Raw genomic sequence first — 16572 nt, forward strand, 5'->3', positions numbered from 1 at the left:
AGACTCTCACAGCCTCCAGTCATTGTGAAAAGATGTACATGGCATTTGTTGCAATGTCCTAGGCTGCAAAATTTTAAGGACCATTATTATTGTTTCTCCCATATAAATTATGCACATTCTGAATCAGCAATGACTCAGATTCATATAATTAATTCAAAAGTTGTAATGGCAAAACCAGTTAATGTTGCCTAGTAATTTTCAATTTATTTGAACATTTCACATTCATATTCATTCCCAGCAACGACAGGAATGGATTGATTTGATGGATACTTTGCCAATCTTTTAGCATGCATATTGCTATTTCCTCATCACCGTGTGGGAATAAATACAGCAAATATTGTAAAGTGCTTGCTAAAAAAAATAAGGAATAAATGTTCTTTCCAGTCCTAATTCTAATTCTTAGGTGAATTTGTACTTAACATTTTGACATACTAAGTTTTGAAAACTCATTAACAGTAAGTTCTTTTTTCCCTTCTCCCTTGTGCTCATAGTCTTCTTTTGTATATTTTGAGATCAATTAACTGCATTAGCAATAACCTGTATCCTGAGGGTAATGGGAAATATGACAGCATAAGATATGACAGTTCAGTTCCTTTGCCAACAGCAAAAATGCCTGACTAAGACTGTGTGGTGGAATAGTGCTCACCAATCAGTCATTTGCCATGTAAGTACGATATTCTCTTTCCATAAAGACCACACTCATGTGCTTGTTGTCAATTAATCCAAGCCTTTGTTCTTCAACCAAAGCTTTATTTCTACTCTTACTTATAGAATTTTATTTATTTTGGGGAGGGGGGGTGTCCTAATAATGTTTCAAATGGAACATATATGCTTTGTTGAAATGGATGGTCTGATTACTTGGTGCATCAAATCACAAATCTGGCACCAGTTTTTCTCAACTTGAGGTCTTGCACGTGTGTTGGGATTTCAGCTCTCACAATTCTCATCCACTGAGCCTTGTTATCTGGAAATATGCCCATTTTCCATAAGTTTATTCAATTCCCAAGGAAAATTTAGACAAGGAAGGCAAAAAACAAACAAACCACCCCTTAGAAACAACCTCCATAATGGATGTGGTACTGCAGCATCAAACTCAAACTGGGGGCATCTTTATTACATTTAGAAAGTCATCTAAGATAGTGACTATCATCATATTACATTATCATTGGTGATAATGTAGAGCAAAGATGGAGCATTTGTGACCATATACAGGTAGTCCTCAACTTATAAGTTTATTTAGTCACCGTTCAAAGTTACAACAGCACTGAAAAAAGTGACTTATGACTATTTTTCACACTTATGACTGTTGCAGCACCCCCACGATCATGTGATCAAAATTCAGACGCTTGGCAACTGGTTCATATTTATGAGGGTTGCAGTGTCCCGGAGTCATATGATCACTTTTTGCGACCTTCTGACAAGCAGAGTCAATGGAGAAGCCAGATTTAAATGTTAGAAGTGTCTCAAAACCCATTTCTATGTTGCCAAATACTGCTGGGGTTTACTCAGTGGTGAGAAGTCAGCATGTTTCCAGACCACAGTTATATTTACTGAATGAAAATATTTGTATGTCATCTTGATCTCATTCAAACATCTATGGCATCGAATTATAACAATAAATAATATAAAAACAAAATCATAAAATGTCACATAAGTAACATACCCTAGGAAAACAGGGTAATCATTAAGAAAAAGCCATGCACAAAGAAACAAGGCTATTCACAAGACTTTCACCAAAATGAAACTTCACTATTGTACACTCTCTACATCAGGCGTGTCCAAGCTTGGCAACTTTTGAGACTTGTGGACTTCAACTCCCAGAATTTGCCACGGTTGGACAGCCCTGCTCTAGATCTACCAAAGCATCTCCCCTTCTGGTAAACAATCTAGAGTACAATTAGCATCAAGAGTAGAGCCAATTCTATCCAATGGGCTTTCATCCCTAGTGAGTTTATCATGGAACTTACAAATGAAGCTCCTGAGAGAACAATTTCATGAATCTTAGTCTGAGCATGGCCAGACTTTTGTGATAAATTGGGGGGGCTCCCTGCACATTGGATTATTTCAATATTTTGATATTATGATTGAAAAAGTATAGGCTATGATAGAAAACTTCAGGTCTTTCTAGAAAGGTTAGGCATATATGGTGAGAATGGCTAGTATCAGAAACGTTTATAGGTGGCTCTACTTAATTATTTGACGAGTGCTGGTAAAATATGTGTATCTCTTTGACACATAGGTTGCTGTGCACTTTGAGAATCTGTGGATGGAGTCTTTGATGTATATGTACTTAATTCCAGCTGAAACTCATTATCCTCTTTAGGTTTGTTCACATATAAATAACCTCTTTGAAGACAGACATGTTGATAATTTATACAAACTTCAGCATGTTTTTTGTGATATCATATTTTTATACTTTATATTACTTTTTTCACTGTTTATTCATAATTATGAAGTCCCAGTTTGTTGCTCATTTTTTTATCTTATTTATTTATTTATTTATTTTAATCCCATTTATATCCCACCCTTCTCCGAAGACTCAGGGCGGCTTACACTCTAAGCACAAATCAATGTGCTTAGCAATTATAAATTGCTACATTTTTATTCAGGGGCTTCAATTTTAATCTTAAACACGTAACTGTACCTAGGAATTTTTCTACCAAAAAATATAACAAATACATGGACTACAAAAGCTGAACTGAGAAACTTTGTTCAAGCACATAAACCTTCACAGGGGGCATTTTTTTCCTCCTCCAGAAAGGCATTTCTTTGCAATAAAAATACTTCAGCGTCATTCCCAGGATAGTTAACAAAATAGTTAAACATAAAAGGCAAAAATATAGTAAACTCAAACCATGCAGTCCTAGAACCAGCATAAAACAGTGGGGTTTTTCCTGGCATAAAGACAATACTAAAGTGAAAAACAGGTGAATATGAGCCTAACAGATTACAGTTGGAGAAAACACCACCAAGATGTTTTGTTGTATCAAATTTAGACGGTAAAGCAGTTGCATCTGGCAGGACTTGGAATCCCTAATTAGCACAATTATATGAATGCTTCTGGGACATCATTCTCCCCAAGGTCCATTTGTCCTGACTCTGCTATCCTTTCGAAGTATTTTTAAAAAGTGGCTTTTCAAGAGAGTCCAGAAATTTGTGGACCCATTTGACTGATGCTGGATGGTTGAAATTCTTTCATTTGCATTACTTCCCCAATGATCTGGTATTCCTGTATTTGGTTGTGTATTCTTATAGAATTGTTAATTTTATATACTGCCTTGATGAGCCATTGGTGTCCTAATGAATTGTTATTAAAAATATATCCAAAGTATAGTATCTTGTTCTTAGCCATGTGCATGGGACAGTTTTTGAGGCCCGAGACAAAGAAGATATTTGAACAATTTAAATCACTTTCTTGCATACTCTGTGAATTATTAGGGAGCGCTATTCTCACCCTCTTTGTTTACTATAACATTTGGACTGAGTTGCCTCTTACTCCTCTGGAATGTACATCCTCCCTCCTGGGACTCCAACTCCTTACCACATTCCATCACAGTCATTGAACAATTGGTAGTTAAACAAGGTCTACTTGTGCTTATTTGGTTGGTCATTACTAGAAGATAGCACTGGAAAATATTACTCTGCATAGTCCTTCAAATCTGAAGGGAAAGGGGGATTTCAAAATGCATCGGGCCATGCATGCAAGCACCTATTTCCAACTACTTAAAGCACCCATATCTTTCCCTAGAATCATGTAGCTGCCCTCTGCAGCTACCACAAGAACCTGGAAAATGATGCATTGGTTTAAAGAAGGGGTGTCCACTCTTAGCAACTTGAAGACTTGTAGACTTCAACTCCCAGAATTCCCCAGCCAGAATGTCTGGCTGGAAAATTCTGAGACTTGAACTCCACAGGTCTTAAAGTTGCCAAGGTTGGACACACCTGCTTTAAAGAATTGCAGATAGGTGGTGTGTTCATGTCTAGTGTTATTTGCTGTTCAGATTTAAGTCTAATGTAAGCTCCACACAGCCCTACAACATTCCAGATTAAAAATGTCACTGAGTGTCTCAAGTCTCAGTTTGTTCCCAGTTTGTGTAACATCTACCAGAGACAGATGAAGGAGGTTTTTTTAAGTTGAGTTACAATCAACAGGCAATTGACGGTTCCTTTCCCTTTCCCCTTTCCCTTTCTTGAGATTGATTGCCCAGAGTGAAGGAGGAAGTCAAAGACTGCTTGTCAGATCATAGTTAGACCCAAATGGAAAACCCCTCTTAATAAAAAGAATGGCATTGTTTTATAAAACCCCTGGGCTCTTAATAAGAAAGGCCTAGTAAGTTATGATGCTCAGCAATCTTTCCTCCAGACATTTAATATGACAATGATTTAGTAATGGAGCCCATCACCAGTCTGAGAAATAATATGCCTTTCTCCTATTTGACTATTGGTGAGCTAATAGATAACAGAAAAGGGGTTGAAATGGGGCTTTAAGGGGGAAAGATCTGAAGCTACTGGGAGACAAATACAGGTAGTCCTGAACTTAAAACAGTTTGTTTAGTGACTGTTCAAAGTTACAACAGCATTGAAAAATGAGACTTATGACCATTTTTCACAGATACAACCTTTCCAGCATCCCCATGATCGTGTGATCAAAATTCAGATGCTTGGCAAGTGGTTCACGTTTATGGCCGGTGCTGTGTCCCCAAGGTCATGTGGTCACCTTCTGCGATCTTCTGACAAGCAAAGTCAATGGGGAAGCCAGATTCACCTAACAACCAGGTTATTAACTTATCAACTGCAGTGATTCACTCAACAACTGTGGGAAGAAGAGTCATAAAAATGGAGCAAACTCACTTAACAAATGTTTCACTTAACAACAGAAATTTTGGGCTCAATTGTGATTGTACGTTGAGGACTGCCTGTGTGAAAACATTTGGAATGGGCCACGAGTCCCAAGTTTCACAGACGAAAGCTGCAACCATCAGAATTAGTTGAAGAACATTTTCCAACTCTGAAATAACAATCCTATTCCAAGTGGAGATTCCAGCATGTTTCACTGGAGCACGTGGGTGTTCTCTTTGCAAGGAAATGAATGACCACAGTTTGAGTTTTATGTTACAGGAAACTGCAAAGGTTAGAAGGAAATCCTGATGAATATTTCTTGCGATATAAAAAGCCTCTTGATTCATTCCCACTGAGAATTTATTTTAGCATATAATGATTCTCAATACATCATCTGAATTCAATGGAATTTAGCTCGTTATTAATGTCCCGAAAGGAAATGTCACTCGCTATGATTAATTTTTTTTTGTATCTAAGAAGAATCCAGCCATTGGAATTCCATTTAGTTTGGCAGAGAAGAACATTCTCAAGTTGCACAATACTGTACAACTTTTCTCTTCCCCTCCCCACTCCCAGCCCCAGTGGACTGCCTGGCCTGAAAACATAAATATGTGAGAATATTCTTCTGTTCTTTTGTAGAAAATCCTTTTCTTTAGGAATTTCAATGTGGCCTATCAATGTAACATACTGTTCAGTTTATTATTTCTATATTTCCTATCTCCTAAATATTTAACATATTTTACGTAAGTTGTCTGGGGCAGAGGAAGATGATCAGACTGTTACTGATTCATAACATGTAAAACAAAACCAAAATTATGTTATAGTGATGCCTATTATAAAAGTGCTTTTCCTGCCATTTTTTTAAAGTAATGATACTACTCAGTTTCTACAGGGAGAAAAAAAAAGAAAACTAACAGTATCCTGTAGAGAAGATGGTCACAGCTCAGTGTCAAGCATGTGCTAATCTCCATGGAAAACCTAGTATCAAAACCAAAATAAATACATTATTATATAACAATAATATGAGAAATAATTAATGTGCCACATAATGACCATAATAAACCCAAATAAAATAAGATCAAAACCATCAGAATGTTATATGAGAGGTTTATGACTGCCTATGCTGAAACAAACAGGTTTATCATTTTCTTTTATATCTAATTTTTATTTGACAAGTTTTTCCATGAATACAAATTTTAAGTTAAAAGTACACTGTGGACACAGTTATTAGTCAAGTTGTATTTTGGGGGATTAATGTTCTTACTGCACAACTACAGTGCTCTCAGCCAATCCAAAAAGCTAATAAACCTCAAACCTGAAATTTTAAGAAAGTAAAAATGAAGTTTTGATTTTCTTAGGATAATATCTATGCATGCACAATTAATGGGAAACTATTAGCGTGCAAAATTATCATGCAACTAAATGAAAAATGAAAACTTGCCCATCTCACACATTTTTAAAAAAAATCAGTGACCAATATAGCCACCCTTCTTTTCAATAACAGTCATAAGCCTTCCATTCAGTCTGTCAGTTTCTTGATCTGTTGATGATCATTTTGTGCAGCAGCAACCACAGCCTCCCAGACACTGTTCAGAGAGGTGTACTGTTTTTCTTCACCGTAAATCTCCCATTTAAGAAGGTACCACAAGTTATCAATAGGGTTTAGGTCATGTGAGGAAGGTGGCCAGGCCCTTACTGGTTAGCCACACAGTGGAGTACTTTGATGCATGCGAGGGAGCATTGTCCTGCCTAAAAACAATGGTCTTCTTGAAAGATGCAGACTTTTTCCTGTACCGCTGCTTGAAGAAAATGTCTTCTAAAAACTGGCAGTAGGTTTGGGAGTTGATTTTGAGTCCATCTTCAACCCAAAAAGGTCCAACTAGCTTATCTTTAATAATACCAGCCCATACCAGTACTCCACGTCCACCTTACTGGTGTCTGAGTCGAAGTGGAGCACTGTGTCCATTACTAATCCAGCCACAAGCTCATCCATCTGGTCCGTCAAGAGTGACTCTCATTTTATCAGTCCATAAAATCTTTGAAAAATCTGTCTTCAGATATTTCTTGGCCGTTTCAACTTATGTGTCTTGTTCAGTGGTGGTCGGGTTTCAGCCTTCTTTACGTTTCCCAGCTCTTCAAGCACTGAATACCTTGTACTTCTGGGCACTCTGGTAGGCTGCAGTTCTGGAATATGACAGCACTGGAGGATGATGGGTTCCTGGGAGTTTAACACTGGATTCTTCTCAAATCTTTGGCAGTTAATGTGCATCTTTTTTCCTCAACATGTTTCTTGTGACCCTATTGACTATTTGCAGCAAAATGTTTGATGGTTCTTTGATCATACCTCAATATCTTAGCAATTTCAAGAGTGCTGCATCCCTCTGAAAGACTTTTTACAATTTTTGACTTTGTTAAATCTCTTTTTTGGCCCATTTTGCCTGAGGAAAAGAAGCTGCCTAATAATTACGCACAACTTGATATAAGGTGTTGATCTCCTTAGGCCACACCCTCTCTCATTAGACAAATACATATCACCTGATATGCTTATATCCACTAAGCATTCAAATTTATACAGCTTGGAGATGGGAAATATGCATAAAAATGATGACATGGTCAATATATTCACTTTCCTAATAATTGTGTACACAGTATAATTGAAAAGTGATAGAGAAATAAAAAAGAGGTAGAAAAAATGAAGAATAATAAAAAGTGACTTCCAATCTACTTAATGAGTTCTAAGTACATATAATTTACTCTCTCATTCAAAATTTCCTTCTTTCCATGATCTACCCTTTTGAATCATCACATCCATAAACCATCAATTCATTTTTTTTCAGCAAAAAGTCCTTAAGAAGGTTCTAGTCACTAATAAAGATAGTAGTTGGTTTAATTAATTAAAAAAATCAATTAAGAAGAGAAGGATGGAATACCTGAGCAAAGGCTTTGACTGGTTAGTGTAGAAACTGTTGTCTCTTTGAAAGAAGCCTCACTTCTTACCTTTCCTCTATGCAAATACCAAAAATACCACTTTCCTTTCTAACAATAAATGATGGCCTTATGATAACCACTGATCTACAGAGGACTGAACAATTTTCAAATTGTTCGATTAAATCTATTGTTCCTTCCACACACCTGAAACCAGCTTTGAGATCAAGTATCTCCATCGCCTGTTATTTTTCTGTTTGCAACATCCCACAATTTGTAAGAAACCACAGTGGATATTACAGTATATGGGGTTTTCCTTAAGAAATATCAATATAAACATATTAATTTTATTTTAACCTGTATATATTGTATTGTTTTAATTTGCCCTGTAAACCGCCCTGAGTCCCTCAGGAAATGGGCGGTATATAAATCAAAATAAATAAATAAATAAATAACGTTTGGCCACAAGAATGCATGTAAATCCTCTGAAGCAATTTCAGATTGTGCTTCTGAAAATTCATGCTGACAATTCCGTAAAACAGCAAGTCCGATCTTATGAAGCTATTTGTTGACATCACAGATGGAAACTCCAAAAACAATAACAGCAAATCCCCTCTCCCCCCATATAGACTGCAAACCGACTTTGCAGGAAATGACAAAGCATCTGTCCCAAGTCAAGCACCACTGGAAAGGGTGTTTCACATATCTTGCTTCAAACAAAAATATTTGCTTAACAAAATAGTTTTAAATTTATATCAGTGGTTTTAAAATTCCCTTACTCAGGGATCCTCCCCAAGATTTATTTCTCTGGCAAGCAAGCCTTGTAAAGCTGCCACAGATATCCGCTATGTTGCAAAGTATGCTGGGTGGACCTGAATGAGTTTACATGGATGGTCAATACAGGTAGTCCTCAACTTACAGAAGTTCATTTAATGACCATTCAAAGTTACAACAGCACTGAAAAAAGCAAAAATATGATACTTTTCCATTACCACTGGAACAAAATGATTTTTTTTCCAAATGGTCAAGAGCAGTTTTCCCCACTTCCAGATCTGTTGTTTTCAATTCCTAGAATTCTTAGAAATGGCTGCTGGCTAGCAAATTCAGAGCTGAAGTCCATATATCTTAAAGTTGTCCAGTTTGGGGATCACTAGATGAGAGATTTTGACTCAGAATGCGGCCATTCATCTTTAGATTTATTGTTCAACATCGTTCAGAGATGAAATCCCTCGTCCCAGATTCAATACCATTACTTGTAAAGTCCAGCCAGCTTGTTTACACGTGATTTACAATCTGTACAGCAGCAGAATGTGGATATATTTGCGAGGGTGATACCTGTCCTGTATTTGTTCAATTTTGGTTGTTCCTAATTTACCAAACGGTTTTCAAGATACTGATTAGATAAAGACACAGGTCTATAAAACGTGTGGTGCCACCATTTCTAAAAAAAGATGATGCTGGAACTAATTGCATTAGATAATTTCCAGCTGGTCCTGACTAGTCCACACTTTAGCCAAGATGCTCATGAAAAAACTGCCCTAGGAATTCTGGCTGAAGCAGTTTGCCTAAGTCTATTTCAGTCTCAATTCAAACTTGGTCATAGGTCAGAGAGACATTTGGTTGAGTCAGTGGAATTTTGCATTATGACTTAAGTGTGACTAGGAACTGTAGGCAGGCAGCCATGTTCCTCTTTGATAAGGAGCCTTGGTGGAGCAGTGGGCTAATGCCTCCTTAAGTAACACCAGCTGCCTGCAATTAGTGCAGGTTCGCATCCCACCAGGCTCAAGGTTGACTCAGCCTTCCATCCTTCCGAGGTAGGTAAAATGAGGACCCAGATTGTTGGGGGCAATTAAGCTGACTTTGTAATAATGCCGCTTGGGGTGTGTGTGAAAGCCCTAATAAGCAGGCATATACATAGAATGAAGGCTACTGCTAAGCTTGTAAGCCGCCCTGAGTCTTCGGAGAAGGGCGGGATATAAATGCAATTAAAATAAAAAATTAAAAAAAATAAAAAATAAGCCAAAATTAGGAGTTCTGGTAACAGCTTTTATTAAAAAGCATAAGCTTTCACTAACCACAGCCTCACTTCTCCAGATGCATAGTCCATATGAGTAGAGGATATGTATATTTAAGATTAGGAAATCATCAGAAGCTAAGACATAATGATGTACTTCTTTAAAGTAGTTGTTTCCTTCTTTGGGAGTGGTTACAAAAGATAATATTAAGAATATTTTGATTGCTAAACTATATTAGGGACCAGGAAAAATTTCAGATCCTTCTTCAAGAAATCTCATGAGTGGTTAAGGAGTCCTCCACCTTAAATCTGGTGCCAGTGATCCTGCCAAGAGCTTTTGCCGAGTGGAGGAGGAAGTTCTCACAAATGGAGTTATTCCCCAAAGCAACAGTTCTGAATTAAAATTATATTTTTCCCTGAAAATGCTGGCATCTCAGCTTCATTAAAAACACCATGAAGTTAGTTTTGTCTTAAGGTGATTCACTGCACGTATAATATTTCATTCTCAGAAAAGCTGTCCAATATCTCAATGTCAGTATAACTTCACATTACTCGAGTCTGGGGAGAGCTGCAATTCTACTTGACTCTCTCTTGAATTATCCCACGCTGAATTGTCCCATGGTGAGTTGGCCGTGGTGAGTTGGCCAGGGTGAGTTGTCCAATTCCCTCTGCCGGTATAGTGACCTGGCCAAAAGAGGACATGGAAGCTGTCAATGTGGAGACTCAGAAGTTCCTCACAATGTATGGAGTTTTCACACCAAGTCCAACATCCAGAGACTATACACCAGGCAGAAGGAGGGTGGGAAGGGTCTTGTGAGTGTCAAAGCCTCCGTCCTGGACAAAACTCAGAGCATCCAGAAGTATATAAATAAGATGGCATCCAAAGATGAACTGCTGAGAGAAATGCCTGTGGCATCAATAGACCTGATGATCAAGTAGAGGAAATGCCATGGTGAGACATGATATGTACCACTGACAGATAACTGAGACAGGATCCGAGATGCTGACTATGTGGAGAGACCTCAGAAACAGTCCAACACACAGTGGCAGATTGGAACAGCATATACTGAACAACCTGACCAAGTAGCTGGCATTGTGTACAGGGACATCTGCACAATGCACCCTCCCAAGTTCAAATGGGGAATTCCATAGAACGTCATGGAGAATAATAGGGTTTAAGATCCTGTGGGAATTCCAGATCCAGACAGACAGGCAGGTCCGATCATTGTGGAAGAAGACAAGGACCAGAAAAAAGCAGTGGTGGTAGATGTGGTGCCACGTGACACCAACGTCAAGAAGGAGTATGAGAAGCTGGAGAAATACCAGGGCCTGAAGGAGTAACTAGAAAGGGCATAGAAAGGGAAGGCCAAAATGGTCCCAGTAGTGGTACGAGCATTCAGGGCTATGATTTCTAACCTGGGAAAGTGACTCCAAAAGATTCCAGGAACATCACAGCTCTCTGTCCCTAGGACCACATAGGATGGACTTCGTAATACTTGCACATACCTAAAAGTAGGGCTTTTTTTGTCATAGAACGCTCAGAACAGAGTTCCGGCAACTTTTTTGGATGGAACCTTGTAGGGTAGGCAAGGTGGATTGTATGACATGTGTGAGTTCCGGCACCATTTTCTTTTACAAAAAAAGCACTGCCTAAAAATCATATTAGGCCATCAGTCCAAAAGAGTGAAATGCTAGAAACGGCAAAGATACTGTGCCAAACCCTCAAACTCCAGGCCTCTGGTAGAGGATCTAGGTTTGAGGAAGACACTACACTTAAGAGAAGGAAATTTTTGTTATATTTACATAGTTATATACTGTAATTATGATATTCTTTTTGCTTCAAATAGTTTCAGGATAACTACAGCATTTCTCTGAGCCTCTTGTGATGTGTGGGCCAGGTATGAGACTCTTATGTCTTGGTGAATGAAAGATAACTCTCGAGTAGTTAAACCATGTTATTGCCATTAACAGGTCATTTATGAACATTAAGTGTTTTGTTAAAGATTAGAAGGAGGGGTATTTTATCATCTTTTTTTTCAATATTCAGTAAGAAATCTAAGAGCTCTTGACATTCCTAATACAGACAGTGACAGAATAACCATATTGTCAGCATACAAGAAAACTGAAAAGTCTCTACCGGTTAGTTTTGGATGGTGAAAGTTACTTTTATGGAAGTATTATGTAACTCAATTTATGTAAATGTGAGCAGTAATAAAGCAAGAATACATCCTTGCTTTACTTCCTATAGTGTAATGATTGACTAAGTTAACAGTCCTTGGCGACCACATCTTACCTTCAGGTTGCCATTACTGTAGAGTTTATGTATTAATAAAACTAATTGTTTTTCTATGTTGGTAGATTGCAGATTCTTCCACAATACTTTTTTTGATATGGAATCAAATGCAGATTTGAATCCTACAAATGCTGCATAGACGACACCTTGCAAGACAATTCTGCTACTACTATTGCTAGTTTGAAACCCAGTAGAATATTTTACAGTCATTTTTCTTTCTGTGAGCTACCTACTATTTATTTCCCTGTGCTTTTGAAAAAATAACTCTGGTAGTGCATTATTTACATGTATTGTTCAATGTGCATTGCTGGACTTTATATCCACATATAAGGAACTGGATCTGAAAAAAGCCCCACTGAATTAGATTTGGCTAATGCCATAAGTTTCCTTTTGGCAGTTCCTAGTTGGTGAGTAACTGCATGCTCATTAGCTACTTCCATTAAATCAGTAATAATTGCATACTAAGAGAAGAGTAAGCAGGAAGAATTAGTATCTCAATGAGTAAGATGTCCTCATAGTGGTCTTTCTCCATATTAGATAAGGGTTGTTTAGTTCATATATTACTCTACACTTGAATAACACCATTCAGTCTAAGTCATATGTTCACAGGGATAAAACTTGCCTGTTTTTCATTCAAAATACAGAAAATGGTCCAGCCAAGTCTTACTTTAGTTTTCACAGAAGGTGGTTTGGATAATTCAGTGCAGACATCTAGATCAGAGATCCCCAACCTTGGCAAGTTTAAGACTTGTGGACTTCAACTCCCAGAATTCCTTAACCAGTTTCACTGGCTGAGGAATTCTGGGAGTTGAAGTCCACAAGTCTTAAAGTTGCCAAGGTTGGAGACCCCTGATCTAGATGTTGCCCAAATTTGAGAAACATTGTTTTTAAAATGTGTGTGTATAAATCTGTGTTTTACTATAAAAATGAGATGTTTTATATGAAAAAAATATCTAAATAGATAAATGGAGAGCGTTATTATGTTGTTTTTGCCAACTGCAACTCTTGTGATCATGAGAGCTGAGGGGAAAAGTGATTATTCATAGGAATTGTTGCTCTTTTTGATTGTTTCAGGCAATCATATCTGGCCATCAGAAGCCAAGCCAAGTTAACATATAAACACAGATAGTCCTTATTGGTAGCAAATGGGACTGGAATTTCTGTCAGTGAACAATGCAATCATAAAGTGACATATTATGTGACCACATTGCTTAGTGATGGCAATTCTGGCAGTCTCCAGTTGCCATTGTTAAGCAAATCATCAAGAGTCATTAAACAACAATTTCATGTGGTCATGATTTCTGACTTCCTGCTACGTTCCTCATTAACTTTGCTTGTGGAAAGCCAATAGGAAAGGCCAGAAATCATGGGGATGCTGCAATAGTTGTAAATCTGGCCTAGATATGTGACCACAGGAGGACTTCAAGGACAGGTTGTGATTACCATTTGTTCAGTGCTGTCTTAACTTTGAACAGTTGTTGAACGAGTGATTGTTAAGTGAGGGAATTGGCAGAAACTCTAGGGCTGTAAGCTATTCAGAAAAGTAAAAAAAAAATCCCAGAAGCAAGCAATGCAAATCACTTCTGCACTGTTGCTAAGAAACTGCAAGGTTGTGTTAACGGAAAACTATATTGACATGGGGATATTTTTACTTTTTAACTTAGGTTCAAACCTAAAGGAAGACAAGGCCTACTGCAATTCACTTATCCCTCTCTTGAGTTAGCCTGCATTGAATTGTCCTATGGTGAATTGTCCCACAGCGAGTCAACCGGGGCAAGTAAGCCGGGGAGAGACAGCCAGGTGAGTTGGCTGGGGTGAGCTGGCAGGAATCGCACTAAGCTGGCAGGAATAGCCAACGCCCCAGAAGACAAGCTCAGGATCTAAAAAAAAGTCTTACAGAGTTGTACAATGAGCCCTATCTAACATGAAATTTAATTTGGAGGAAAAACAAGGTTTTATACTTAGGCAGAAATACTGCATCCAGGTTTGGTCACATTACAAAAAAGATGTTGAGACTTTGGGAAAAGTGCAAAGAGGAGCAACGAAGATGATTAAAGGCCTGGAGACTAAAACACATGAAGAATGGTTGCAGGATTTGGGTTTGGCTCAGTGGGTTAGGACGCTGAGCTTGTCGATCAGAAGGTCGGCAGTTTGGCGGGTCGAATCCCGAGTGCTGCGTAACAGAGTGAGCGCCTGTTACTCGTCCCAGCTTCTGCCCACCTAGCAGTTCGAAAGCACGTAAAAATGCAAGTAGAAAAATAGGGACCACTACGGTGGGAAGGTAACAGCGTTCCGTGCACCTTTGGCGTCTAGTCATGCCGGCCACATGACCACGGAGACGTCCTCGGACAAGCGCTGGCTCTTCGGCTTTGAAACGGAGATGAGCACCGGCCCCTAGAGTCGGAAACGACTAGCACGCATGTGCGGGGGAACCTTTACCTTTACCTTTAGTCTAGAGAAAAGAAGGATTAGGGGGGACATGATAGCAGTATTCCAGTATTTGAGAGGCTGCCACAAAGAGAAGGAGGTCAAATTATTTTCCAAAGCACCAGAGGAGGGCAGGACAAGAAACAATAGATGGAAACTTATCAAGGAGAGAAGCAATCTGGAATTAAGGAGAAACTTAACAGTGAGGACAATTAACCAATGGAACAGATTGCTGGAAGTTTTTAAAGAAACAACTGGACAGTCACTTGTCTAAAATGGTCTAAGTTCTCCTGTTTCAGCAGGGGTTGGACTAGAAGACCTCCAAGGTCCTTCCAGCTCTATTCTGATTGACTGAAGTTGTCCTAGACCTACAAGCAGGGTATCTGATTACTAGCAGGGCATACATGTTGATGGTGTAGATCTTATTCTTCCCATTGAGCTGGCTCTTCAGGACCTGTTTTACACTTTGAGGGCACTTGGCTGCTGCTAAATCCTTGCCTTCTCACTGTGATTCCCATGTGACTGTGGGATACTAAGGTATGTGTATATGTGTGTTTGTGTATGTGTGCCACATGTGCCATTACCTATATGGATTTCAACTGGAGTTTTAGACTAACCCAGATGACAGAACAGTTCCAAGAAGGCTCCACACCCATTTGCACTACTCAGGTGACCCTGAAGAAACAGATTAGCCTCCAGGTAGCTTTAATGACTCGCTAAAAGAATGCAAATGAACAGCTGTCTGCAGGAGTATAAATCCTTCCATTCCCCACCATCCACAGCTGAAGAAGCTTCTTGGATAAGAAGTGAAACATCTTCAAAGAAAAACAAGAAAAGTCCAGTTGCCTTGTGAAAAAGCATCTTTGGGCAAACTATAATCTGGATGACTGAGAATTTCCATAGACATTTTTGGAAGTGGTTTGCCATTGCCTCCTTCCTAGGGCTGAGACAGTGACTGGCTCAGAGCACTGTGTCTAAGGTGCGGTAGAACTCATGGTTTCCAGTTCATAAGCTTGTGATTTAACCGTCTCCAAATTGGTTAAATATAAGTTTGATTCCTATATAATGTATAAAGGTAAAGGTTCCCCTGCACATACGTACTAGTCGTTTCCGACTCTAGGGGCCGGTGCTCATCTCCGTTTCAAAGCCAAAGAGCCAGTGCTTGTCCAAGGACGTCTCCGTGGTCATGTGGCCGGCATGACTAGATGCCAAAGGCGCATCTAGTAACGCTGTTACCTTCCCACCATTTGTTGTTAGTTGCGAAGTCATGTCCGACCCATTGTGACCCTATGGACAATGTTCCTCCAGGCCTTCCTGTCCTCTACCATCTTCTGGAGTCCATTTAAGCTCACACCTACTGCTTCAGTGACTCCATCCAGCCAACTTTCCCACCATAGTGGTCCCTATTTTTCTACTTGCATTTTTACCTGCTTTCAAACTGCTAGGTTGGCAGAAGCTGGGACGAGTAACAGGCGTTCACTGTTATGCGGCACTTGGGATTCGACCCACCAAACTGCCGACCTTCTGATCGACAAGCTCAGCGTCCTAACCCACTGAGCCACCGCGTCTCTTTATATAATGTATAGTGCTTTTTATATTGTGTAATCACTAGTGTAATTTGTAGTAGCTGGTTTTCTTAAAATTTCATCAATAAACATTTTGATTTCTTCTTACTGCTGAAATGTTCTTGAACTTATCATTCAAAGGCCCAGGGGTTTCCCATGATATCACACAGAAGAGTTTCACCATAATGGTTTAGAATACATATGGGCAAACCATTGTCAGTTCAACTGAAACAATTTTGAGCTCAAAGGGGACTCTTTTGACCTTACTAGACTTGTCTGATGCTGATCTCAGTGTCCTAGCATAAGACAAGAGGTGTCTACGGATATTCTGAGTTATCTAAGGCTTCGGTTACAATAAGGCTTCAGATACGACGGCGGTGTTATCGTTAACGACTTTCCTTCCTTACTCAGGATCTATCAACGCATCCTGGGTGAGATTCTCATGTTAGGTTGGGTTCGTGTTGGGAAACATCCTTCCGCGCCCTTGCGACGTGGAAGATCCGAAGGCC

The 16572-nt window shown here is 39.0% G+C and overlaps 1 long non-coding RNA gene across 1 annotated transcript; it reads left to right on the forward strand.

Moving 5' to 3' along the window:
* Window positions 1-632: 632 nt before the first annotated feature.
* LOC308662241 lies at window positions 633-4771 on the forward strand. Its single transcript, XR_014025140.1, has 3 exons — window positions 633-664; window positions 2240-2323; window positions 4613-4771. It is a non-coding gene; the product is annotated as an uncharacterized lncRNA (long non-coding RNA).
* Window positions 4772-16572: the final 11801 nt, after the last annotated feature.

Source organism: Vipera berus, assembly GCF_964194415.1.
Source record: "Vipera berus genome assembly, chromosome: 1".
NCBI classification, from domain to species: domain Eukaryota; kingdom Metazoa; phylum Chordata; class Lepidosauria; order Squamata; family Viperidae; genus Vipera; species Vipera berus.